The 12,715-nt window shown below is 43.7% G+C and overlaps 1 protein-coding gene across 5 annotated transcripts in view; it reads right to left on the bottom strand.

The window, feature by feature from the left end:
- The window catches only part of CDIN1 (CDAN1 interacting nuclease 1), a 236,008-nt gene extending 234,624 nt beyond the window's left edge, over window positions 1–1,384 (bottom strand). For 2 of the 5 annotated variants that reach the window (XM_069949759.1, XM_069949765.1), the window contains exon 1: window positions 1,071–1,180. The gene's annotated coding sequence lies outside the window, so the exon portion shown is untranslated. Of the gene's footprint in view, window positions 1–194; window positions 249–741; window positions 816–1,070; window positions 1,181–1,295 lie in introns of those variants that run through there. The other 3 variants (XM_069949763.1, XM_069949762.1, XM_069949761.1) reach the window with 3 other exon arrangements.
- Between the last annotated feature and the right edge of the window lie 11,331 nt (window positions 1,385–12,715).

Raw genomic sequence — 12,715 nt, 5'->3', positions numbered from 1 at the left:
TGTCTGGAGCTGTACTGTCATCCAGCTCTCCCAGGTTCCTGGTCCCCATGTCTGGAGCTGTACTGGCTGTCACCCAGCTCTACCAGGTTCCTGATCACTATGTCTGCAGCTGTACTGTCATCCAGCTCTCCCAGGTTCCTGATCACTATGTCTTTAGCTGTACTGTCATCCAGCTCTCCCAGGTTCCTGATCACCATGTCTGCAGCTGTACTGTCATCCAGCTCTCCCAGGTTCCTGATCACCATGTCTGCAGCTGTAGTGTCATCCAGGTCTCCCAGGTTCCTGATCACCATGTCTGCAGCTGCACTGTCACCCAGCTCTCCCAGGTTCCTGATCACCATGTCTGCAGCTGTACTGTCATCCAGCTCTCCCAGGTTCCTGATCACTATGTCTTTAGCTGTACTGTCATCCAGCTCTCCCAGGTTCCTGATCACCATGTCTGTAGCTGTACTGTCATCCATCTCTCCCAGGTTCCTGATCACCATGTCTGTAGCTGTACTGTCATCCAGGTCTCCCAGGTTCCTGATCACCATGTCTGCAGCTGTACTGTCATCCAGCTCTCCCAGGTTCCTGACCACTATGTCTGCAGCTGTACTGTCATTCAGCTCTCCCAGGTTCCTGATCACCATGTCTGCAGCTGTACTGTCATCCAGCTCTCCCAGGTTCCTGACCACTATGTCTGCAGCTTTACTGTCATCCATGTCTGCAGCTGTCATCCAGCTCTCCCAGGTTCCTGATCACCATGTCTGCAGCTGTCATCCAGCTCTCCCAGGTTCCTGACTAGCCCGTTTGTGGCTGCTCTGGTTCTCCACCAGCTGATCAGAGATCACGTGATACAGAAGCATCAGCAGGAGCAAAAACAGGCCAATAAGAACGCGCCCTCATGTATAATGTTTATTAACCCCTCCGAGGCCGGCCCCCTGCCCTAGCCACATCATTATACAGGGATGGGGTACCAGCGGCCCTGCAGCTGCTGAAAAACTACAATTCCCATCATGCACCGGCAGCCAATGGTAGTTTTGCAGCAGTTGGACGTCCGAAGTTTCCCCATCACACAGCAGGATGAATACCTGAGTCCTCTCCCAGCACACACGTGGACCCTCCGGTTACCGGACTGACAGCCGCAACACGGGACGCGTACACAGTGCCAGCCCGCCAGAGGACCTGCCGTGACGTCACAACCACGTGATCAGTCACGTGCCGCGGTGGGAGGAGTCAGGCTCAGAGTAGTAGAGACGTTAGCGCGGCGTCCTAGTTATGTGGATGGGGTTTACAAAGATATAGGAGCTGACCACCTATAGGGATGAATGGCGCTAGTTTTACTTCAGAAATTTCTGCAACCAAGTAGTCATGTGTGAAGGCAAACTAAAACCCCGAATAATGAACGGCACTGGTGGGGCAGCCTAGCTGCATAGACAACAGGGTCGTTTTGGATATGTTGCCCATAGCAACCAATCAGGACTCAGCTTTCATATATTAATGAGCTGTGGCAAAGTGAAAGCCGAACCGTGATTGGTTGCCATGGGCAATACCGCTCATTCTTACTCCAAGGGCGCTCTAAGACGCAGCAATAAGCATTTATTAACATCCGTATATATGGACGGTGTATAACGGGACAGAGTTCCCGGCATCATGATTCATTGTGATGCTGGGAGTTCTGAAACGGTTTAGAACTTTGCGCTACTGTACTGACATAGTACAGTAGCGCAAAGGTTTAAAGCGAATGTACCATCAGGTACATTCGCTTTATGTTTTGCCCATGGATAGAATGGCGCTGGTTCCCCTGTACGGCACCGTTCTATGCACGGGCACCGGCCAGGGGTGAAGCACTGGAGGTGGGCTACCGGTGGGAGGAAACCCCCGCCCCTCTATGATGCGGCTACTTTGATTCTAATGGAGCCACGTCATAGAGGGGCGAGGGTTTCCTCCAACGGGGTGGGCCGGCCGGGTGCTTTACCCCCGGCCGCTGCCTGTGAATAGAACAGCACTGGTGCCGTTCTAACCATGGGCAAAATTTTAAGCGAATGTACCTGATGGTACATTTGCTTTAAACAGTTTTGGAGCTCCTTGCAACATGTGAATGTCTAATATCTATTCAGTCTTAAAGGAAAAAAAAAAGAACTTTATTAGGATTTTATTAAGGAGGTCTTACAGGGGTGTTAGGAATTGCACCTGGCCGGGGCCATATAACAGAGACAAATGTATAGGACAATCACAAGTGCTAACCATGAAAGCTGACATCCCTCTAAGCCCCCGACTCACCCAGTGACAGACAGAGGTCCTATATATTGTTAAATAATGTGCCAATAATACCTGTGAACCTGAGGAGTCACTGCTGAGTGATCCAGAGAAAGGTGAAGAAAAACCCTGGAGATCTGACTGTCAGGGAAAAAAAAAATCCTTCCTGATCCAACAAGTGGCAATTGGATAACACCCTGGATCACATTTAGCATTTGCTTACCGCTGCTGAACGCCACCTCTCACCTCCCCTGCTCCAACACTGATGCCGGTATCCCGCAGCTCCAGTACCGGCCTCTGGGTCTGAGTGCGGACCCGGGACGTGATGTCTTAGGACCGCTCAGCCAGTCAGCAGCCGAGGCGGGACCTCTTCTGCACCAATCTTATGGTACTTTTACACGGAGCGATAATTCGCCTGATCGCGCGATTAACGATTTTGAATGAACGATGTTTTTTTTATAACGATCAGCGTTTAGACGGAAAAATTCGCTATGCGATCGTTTTGGGATCCTTTAAGCCTATCTCACACATAGGTGAAATCATTGAAAGACTGTTTACACTGAACGATCTGCGAATTTTTTACGAACTATCAACGATGATTTGTGAACATGTTGAAAGATCAAAATGAACGATTTATCGCTTATCGTTCGAATTCGATCGTTATCGTGCAAATTCAAACGATAAATCGTTCCGTGTAAAAGGACCATTATTCTAGCACTTGCTGTATGGTGATTGACAGGTTCCACCACACCCGTCTGGTTTCTTCTCCTAGCTTTAGTGCTGGGCTGCAGATGGTTTAGAGCAGTGCTTCTCAATTGCAGTCGTCATGGCCCACCAACAGGTCATATTTTAGATATATCCCATATAAAGAACACCTGTGATAATACCTGACGCACTATAATTATATCACCTGTGAAATACTAAGGAAATCCTCAAAACATAACCTTCTGATGGTCCATGCGGACTGGAATTGAGAAGCACTGGTTTAGGGTGCCTTTACACAGACAGATTTTTGAAGCCAAAACCAGGAACAGACTATACGCAGAGAACAGGTCAAAGGAAAGACTAAGATTTCTCCTCTTTTCATATCCATTCCTGGCTTTGGCTTCAAGAATCTATCAGATAAATCTGTCTGTGTAAAGGCACCCTTAGACTGAGTAGTTATTGACAGTTGCCTTTGCCTGTCAGTCTTTGCTCTGTGTGGTCTGGATGTCAGAGGGCTGGTCCAATCACGCTCTGGACTGGGATATCTTATAAGAAGTCCACTTGTGGGACCTTACTTGCGACCTTCTGTGTTTAAAGGAGAAGTCCGGCGAAAATAATTTTTTTATATGTTATTACTGATGGAAAGTTATACAATTTTCTAATGTACATTAATTATGGGAAATGCTCCTATACTGCTATTTCCCTTAATTTAGTGTACCAGGAAGTGTTAGAATTCTCTCAGAAGCAGTGACGTCACGACGAAAGGTGTAATTCCTATGGAGTGTCCAGCAGGGGGCGCACTATAAATAGAAGTCAATGAGTACCATTGACTTCTATATATAGTGCGCCCCTGCTGGACACTCCATTGGAATTACAATGGATGTGTATGTAATGTAATATACAGTGTTTTTGATTGAATACATTTATGAAATACTTTGGGGAGCAAGTGTCCTTGCTCCCCAAAGTATTCCATAAATGTAAGCAATCAGTACATCACAGTAAGCCCGCCGCTACCGAACGCCCGCCACTGCCGCCGCTGTGGACTACTCTCAACTACTACTCTCCCCACCTGCTCATAGCATGTGCAGGTGATGGGAGAGTAGTAGCCGGGTTATATGGCTGAGATCGCCGCCGCGATGCCGCGCAGGGGGAGCCGCTCATCACTGCAGCCATCATCCCCCTCCGCTCCCCCCTCCTGCTGCTTCCTTACTCTATGTGATAGCTGACTTCCTGCCCGGCCGACGGCACGTGTGAACTGGCATCTGTCTGTATACAGAATTTATAGTAAAATAAATTAATGAATATAAAATATTTTATCCGTGAAGGGATGGCATTTAAAAATATTATATAATAAATCCGTGAAGGGATAGCAGAGAATCACTCATGCAAGGACCCTCAATGCTAAAAAAAAAAAAAAAAAAATAAGAGGAAAAGGACCCAACAAAATATTTTTTTCCAAATTATTTATTTGGTAAAGCTTTAATAGGTTTCGAGGCTTCCTGTCTGGGCCTGTACTAAGACAGTAGATTACCCAATCTCTTATTCTTGTTATTTCCTGGGCCCATCACCATTCCTTACATTGAATGTAGATTTCAAATTAAAAGAAACGCCCTCTGGTGACTTCCGCTAAGCAGAATAAATTACCGCTTGTAACTTTTATTTTGGTCATCATACCCATGAAAGTTTTAGAACCATTGTATTGAACAATCTCCACATCTGTTCCACAATTCTCGAAATGGTTATTTTTAATAATGCGTCAACAAGAAAAAAAAGCCTGGAGATAAAATATTCTATTTGTAGTGGTTGGGGTTGTACACAATACAGGGTCGTACTGGTGGGCGAATGATACAACTCTTCCTGTTTCCTTGGTTCTTGACAAGGTCCATTTCCTTTTCAAAATGGACCTGTTTTAAATAATGAAAAAAAACTAAAAATTCTCATGGTACAATTACTGTATATTCTTACATCTAGCATTGTTAACAAATCCATTGTTCTCATTTCCTGCTTCTCTTAGGAGCAACCTACTGGTCATATTTGACTATTTTATTAATGACATACAGTAGTTACCTGTGTAGACACTAAATCTATAGGATGGACATTGAAAGGATGTGGAGACCCAAGCTGATTATACTCTTGGAAAAATAGTAAAAAAAATCATATAACTAATCATCAAAATTTAGGTGCGGTATAGCGGAGGAAAATTGGCAAATTTAACATAGCGGTTGGCATATGTCTGGAGATGAGCTAATATACTCGTTCGAATATACTATTTGCTTGAGTATCAGGGTGCTCGAAAGTACTCGATACTGTAACAAGTACCGCCAGGTAATTGTATAGAATAGCAAGTCTCCTCCCCGCATGTTTGGCAGCTTAAATTAGCCATTATCTTATTATGCCGTAGCCATGTTGACTTCTGGCTTAGCAGTGATTGGTCGGTTGCTTCAGATGACCTGGGTGTATATAGACACAGGTCACATGATGCTTGATTTACTTGTGCCACTTGGTGCATAGACAGAGGTAGTTTAGTGTTAAGTTTTAATAAGTAGGCGACTAACTTAACACCTAAAAGTCCGGAAGGTCCTCAACCTCACAGTGTGGAGAGCAACCCGACAGAGCGGAAGAGGGAGAAGACTGAGAGCTAAATCCTGTATGTCAGTGTCTATGTCAATAATGTGTGTTTGTGTATGTTAAGCAGGGTTTTGCTACTGTGCTAACACCAATTAACATTACAGTAACGTGCACAAAAAGTAAAATCCATATCAGGTTGTGTACCCCTATAGTTTTCTGATTTCTCTCCTCAATAGCCTACTGTCCTCACCTGTGCCGTCCGTACAGAGAAAGCCCTGAGACCTGTAGATGGATTCAGCCAATAAAACCTACTCAGATCTCATGTAGTGAAGCCATCAGGTTTCTTAATGAAGCAGCCTGGCTCCTATTTGGAACAGAAAGTGGCTTCAACTAAGTAAATGTAATGAAACTACTTTCTGGTTTAATGGAAAACAAGGTGCGCGGCTAATCCACATGAAACAGGAATTATTCGCTTATATTTTTCTTATAATCATTTATTTGTTGGTTTAAGTTGTGTGAACTGTGACCGTTGGATAAATTAGCCAGACATTTCCACATACACCCTGGTATATAATATTTTATCTTTGTATGTAAAACCATTAAGATAACACTATGATGTCACAGTACAGAGAAAATGCTCAGAGTGATATCACGGTACACACATAATGCACACAGTCATGTCACAGTACAGGAAGAAGGCACACAGTCATGTCACAGTATAGGGATAATGCTCAGAGTGATATCATGGTACACACATTATGCACACAGTCATGTCACAGTACAGGGATAATGCTCAGAGTGATATCATGGTACACACATTATGCACACAGTCATGTCACAGTACAGGGATAATGCTCAGAGTGATATCATGGTACACACATTATGCACACAGTCATGTCACAGTACAGGGATAATGCTCAGAGTGATATCACGGCACACACAATGCACACAGTCATGTCACAGTACAGGAAGAAGGCACACAGTCATGTCACAGTACAGGGATAATGCTCAGAGTGATATCATGGTACACACATTATGCACACAGTCATGTCACAGTACAGGGATAATGCTCAGAGTGATATCATGGTACACACATTATGCACACAGTCATGTCACAGTACAGGGATAATGCTCAGAGTGATATCACGGTACACACATAATGCACACAGTGATGTCACAGAAAAGGGATAATGCTCAGAGTGATATCATGGTACACACATTATGCACACAGTCATGTCACAGTACAGGGATAATGCTCAGAGTGATATCACGGTACACACATAATGCACACAGTCATGTCACAGTACAGGAAGAAGACACACAGTCATGTCACAGTACAGGGATAATGCTCAGAGTGATATCATGGTACACACATTATGCACACAGTCATGTCACAGTACAGGGATAATGCTCAGAGTGATATCATGGCACACACATAATGCACACAGTCATGTCACAGTACAGGAAGAAGGCACACAGTCATGTCACAGTACAGGGATAATGCTCAGAGTGATATCATGGTACACACATTATGCACACAGTCATGTCACAGTACAGGGATAATGCTCAGAGTGATATCACGGTACACACATAATGCACACAGTGATGTCACAGAAAAGGGATAATGCTCAGAGTGATATCACGGCACACACATAATGCACACAGTCATGTCACAGTACAGAAAGAAGGCACACAGTCATGTCACGGAAAAGGGATAATGCTCAGAGTGATATCACAGCACACACATAATGCACACAGTCATGTCACAGTACAGAAAGAAGGCACACAGTCATGTCACAGAAAAGGGATAATGCTCAGAGTGATATCACGGCACACACATAATGCACAGTCATGTCACAGTACAGGAAGAAGGCACACAGTCATGTCACAGTACAGGGATAATGCTCAAAATGATATCATGGTACACACATAATGCACACAGTCATGTCACAGTACAGGGATAATGCTCAAAGTGATATCACGGCACACACATAATGCTCACAGTGATGTCACAGAAAAGGGATAATGCTCAGAGTGATATCACGGTACACACATAATGCACATAGTCATGTTACAGTACAGCAAGAAGGCACACAGTCATGTCACGGAAAAGGGATAATGCTCAGAGTGATATCACGGCACACACATAATGCACACAGTCATGTCACAGTACAGAAAGAAGGCACACAGTCATGTCACAGAAAAGGGATAATGCTCAGAGTGATATCACGGCACACACATAATGCACACAGTGATGTCACAGAAAAGGGATAATGCTCAGAGTGATATCACGGCACACACATAATGCACACAGTCTTGTCACAGTACAGAAAGAAGGCACACAGTCATGTCACAGAAAAGGGATAATGCTCAGAGTGATATCACGGCACACACATAATGCACATAGTCATGTTACAGTACAGCAAGAAGGCACACAGTCATGTCACGGAAAAGGGATAATGCTCAGAGTGATATCACGGCACACACATAATGCACACAGTCATGTCACAGTACAGAAAGAAGGCACACAGTCATGTCACAGAAAAGGGATAATGCTCAGAGTGATATCACGGCACACACATAATGCACATAGTCATGTTACAGTACAGCAAGAAGGCACACAGTCATGTCACGGAAAAGGGATAATGCTCAGAGTGATATCACGGCACACACATAATGCACACAGTCTTGTCACAGTACAGAAAGAAGGCACACAGTCATGTCACAGAAAAGGGATAATGCTCAGAGTGATATCACGGCACACACATAATGCACAGTCATGTCACAGTACAGCAAGAAGGCACACAGTCATGTCACGGAAAAGGGATAATGCTCAGAGTGATATCACGGCACACACATAATGCACACAGTCATGTTACAGTACAGAAAGAAGGCACACAGTCATGTCACAGAAAAGGGATAATGCTCAGAGTGATATCACGGCACACACATAATGCACACAGTCTTGTCACAGTACAGAAAGAAGGCACACAGTCATGTCACAGAAAAGGGATAATGCTCAGAGTGATATCACGGCACACACATAATGCACAGTCATGTCACAGTACAGCAAGAAGGCACACAGTGATGTCACAGTACAAAGATAATGCTCAGAGTAATATCACGGTACACGTATAGTGCACACAGTCATGTCATAGTACAGAAAGAAGGCACACAGTGATAATGCTAACTGTCATATTAAAGTACAGGAAAAGGAACATAGTGATAGTAACAATAGTAACAATATTTGGATAATGTGCACAGTGATATTACACACAGGGATAGTGCACACAGTGATATAATAATGTTGGTAAAGTTAGGCATAATATTGGTTGCTGTGGGCAGTTTATACCAGTGTATATTTTACACCCTTTGATAAATCTTTCCCAGGGAATTCACAATACAAGTATAATGCACACCACGATATGTGACATAGATGTAAGAAATACAATCCGTTTAGGTAAGAACGGCCCTTTGGCTGTTGGGTCCTATAGCAGCTTCTATTCCTGCGACCCAGGGAGATGGAGCCCTGTCTTTCCTATAACTCTCCTATATCCAAGGAATGGTTATTGCTTTTATTTTTTAAGAAAATAAAGAAAAAAAATGTAACTAAAAAGAGTTAAAAAAGAGAAGAGAGGCAGAATAATACAACTTCTAGACTCTGTTCATGTCATTACTTCCTTCTATGTAATGGAGATATAATGATCCATCATGATCTATCATAATCCATTAAGGTTCCATTTTCCCCCTATTGACTTATAATGGGTTTATCAGCATTTTGTGTTTTTACTGGATAGAATACCAAACTATACTACACAACTTACTGTCAAAAAGCAATGTAAAAGTGATACTGGAGGACGGACAAATGGTTGTTTCCACATGTCCCATCTTGAATTTTCTTCAAGCTTTTCTATTACTAATAGTCAGTAACTACTTCATAGACACCTCATTAGATTTCTCTTGGATTCTTCTGCTACTGTAAAGCATTTGGATATTCAAACTTTTGCCTCGCGCTATAACAGTTGTTGCTAATTCTGTAAGTCGGATCTGTTCACAATCTAGTATATATCAGGATTTAGATTTATGGATAATTGGTGTTTTATACATGTTTTGATTAAGTGTTAAAGTTTTATATAAAATCTATAAATATTTTTAAAAAATTACATATCTACGGTATATCAGGATTACCAGACGGGTCTCTAAAAATTCTGACATTGGGGCATACAAGGATGCGACATGTTCCAATCTGTTAGACATGAGTGGAACCAGAGAGGCATTCAGAAGACATCTCTCTAATGTCTATGGACAGCTGTAGGTATATAGCTATAGATCAGGCATGTCCAAACTTTTTTCAAAGAGTGCCAAATTTGATGAAGTGAACATGTGCGAGGGCCGACCATTTTACATGCTACATGCTATATGCTTTATAACACAGGCAGATAATAGCAAGCTGGATACCTGGGGGGCCGTAAAAGTTCGTAACGCGGACCGCAAATGGCCCTCCGGCCGGACTTTGGACATGCCTGCTATAGATGAACGAACTTACAGTAAGTTTGGGTTTCCATGAACCAGAACGCTTGACATTTGACTCCTGGTGGCTGGAGAAGATGGATTCAATTATCGTAGGTTTGCATATGTCTACCGTCTCTGAAAAAGGACTAGTGGTTATTTTCGGGGTAGGTCTTATTTTAAGAAAAACACAATATGCCCCTACACTGTAGCCCCATGCTGTATACCTCTCTGCCTTATCTGTACCCCAATACTATATAGCTCCCCCTCTGTAGTAAGGCCCCCATACTGTATACATACTCCCTCTGCAGGTAGTCCCCATACTGTATACCTCCCTCTCCCCTCTGTAGTTGTTCCCCCATACTGTATCCTTCCCCATCCCCCTGCAGTAAGGCCCCCATACTGTATATCTCCCTCTCCCCACTGTAGTTGTTTTCCCATACTGTATACCTTCCTCTCCCCTCTGTAGCTGTTCACCCATACTGTACACCTCCCTCTCCCCTCTGTTGTTCCCCCATACTGATTTCCCCCCCCCCCTCTGCAGTAAGGCCTTATACTGTATTACTCCCTCCCCCCTCTGTAGTTGTTCCTCCATACTGTATACATCCCCCCTCTGCAGTAAGGCCCCCTTACTGTACACCTCCCTCCTCCCTCTCTTTAGTTGTTCCCCCATACTGTACACCTCCCTCTCCCCTCTGTAGTTGTTCCCCCATACTGTATACATCCCCCTCTGCAGGTAGTCCCCATACTGTATACCTCCCTCTCCCCTCTGTAGTTGTTCCCCCATACTGTACCCCCCCCCCCTCTGCAGTAAGGCCCCCATACTGTATTACTCCCTCCCCCCTCTGTAGTTGCTCCCCCATACTGTATACATCCCCCCTCTGCAGTTAGTTCCCATACTGTACACCTCCCTTCCCCCCTGTAGTTGCTCCCCCATACTGTATACATCCCATACATCCCCCTCTGCAGGTAGTTCCCATACTGTATTACTCCCTCCCCCCTCTGTAGTTGCTCCCCCATACTGTATACATCCCCCTCTGCAGGTAGTTCCCATACTGTATTACTCCCTCCCCCCTCTGTAGTTGTTCCCCCATACTGTATACATCCCCCTCTGCAGGTAGTTCCCATACTGTATTACTCCCTCCCCCCTCTGTAGTTGCTCCCCCATACTGTATACATCCCCCTCTGCAGGTAGTTCCCTTACTTTATACCTCCCTCTGTAGTTGGCCCACATACCCTCCCCCCCCCCCATATTCAATGTCCCCTACTGTGCATCTTGCCTCCTGCCTCCCCTGCAGCTTGTCTTGAGCAGGTGGGGGCAGAGCACAACAAGTCTTGCCCTGATTGGCGGATGCTCAGCCACCAAGTTTCAGGGATCTGGTCAGCTGACTTAAACTAAGGCTTATATTTAGAGCAGGGCTTATATTTCAAGCCTACTCCAAAAGGCCTGCAAAATGAGACTAGGTCTAATATTTAGAGAAGCACAGTCGTCTGGCCATTACCTTTAAGACTACTATGTCACCGCTGTGGATATCTAGTACTTAGATAGGACTAATATAGACTGTAATAAATATTTTCAGAAAAAAATAAATTGGAAATTGTCTGAGAGCTGCAGATTGCAGTCTGCACACTCCCTTAAAAAGTTTTACCCCCTCCAAGCTGTCACCCATGTTTCACGACAGAGACTAGGCCCCGTGTATTTTACAAAAGTCTTTAAAGCTGCTTCTTTCATTTATTTTATTAGCCTTTAATGAATGTAATTAGAACCCAAGTAATTAAATGCAATTGTGCTCAGTATGTTCCTGTTGTAAATTGCCCTAAACAGTGCGCATGGTGTGAACAAATTTGTGGGATTAATAGAGGATGGATAATGTTTTTGGATAGTATTTCACACTAAACGGCCACAGAGAGAAACAAAGGACTTGGTGCAGTGTTATTAATCTTTGTCAACTGACAGCTCAGGGCTAATCTGCATTAGTGAGGCGGCAGAACACAAAGGGATGATCGGGATAGGTGTTGTCTGCACTATCACATTTGATTTGTAATTGGAAAGTACCCTGAAAGCAAAGACCTAATATTGGGACACAAGGACGGATGGGTGGACACAAGTGTGACACACGAGGCCTCATTATCTGATAGAAGAGCGGCGAGGAAATAGCGGGGCAGATGTTACCAACAAATGATTTAGGGCAGGAAGTTACTGCATCTTCTTAAATCAAGACTGCCAAGGAGCTGTTACCCTCGAGTGCACGGAAAATAGGCCAAATTAGGGTTTATTAAAAAAAAAAAAAAAAAAAAATGATATGTGAAAAGTCAGCCGCATTCCCCAGATGTGAGCAAATGTTTGATATTTTTCCTACCGTCATCGTTTATTACCAATGTAAATGGCAGCGTTAAATGCCTAAGGGCCTTCTACACCTGTGAGATGAAGACTCCATCAGAACAAATAGGAGCGTCTAGTAAATTAATCTAAAATCAATAATATTGAATGGGACAGTATATATATATATCCTCTTTTCCTACGCTAGATTGATGAATTCAGTGTACAGTACATTATAATCTTAATAAGCATAAAATATGCTAAGTAATAATATATCATACCATGGCAAACACATTACAGGACCATAATAGAAAAAAATAACACAGCCATGTGGTTCAAGTCAAGTATTTAGATTGTGGTTCAGTCTTTTTTAAG

The sequence above is a fragment of the Dendropsophus ebraccatus genome, chromosome 13, assembly GCF_027789765.1.
Source record: "Dendropsophus ebraccatus isolate aDenEbr1 chromosome 13, aDenEbr1.pat, whole genome shotgun sequence".
NCBI classification, from domain to species: domain Eukaryota; kingdom Metazoa; phylum Chordata; class Amphibia; order Anura; family Hylidae; genus Dendropsophus; species Dendropsophus ebraccatus.
This window is presented reverse-complemented; position numbering and strand designations above follow the sequence as displayed.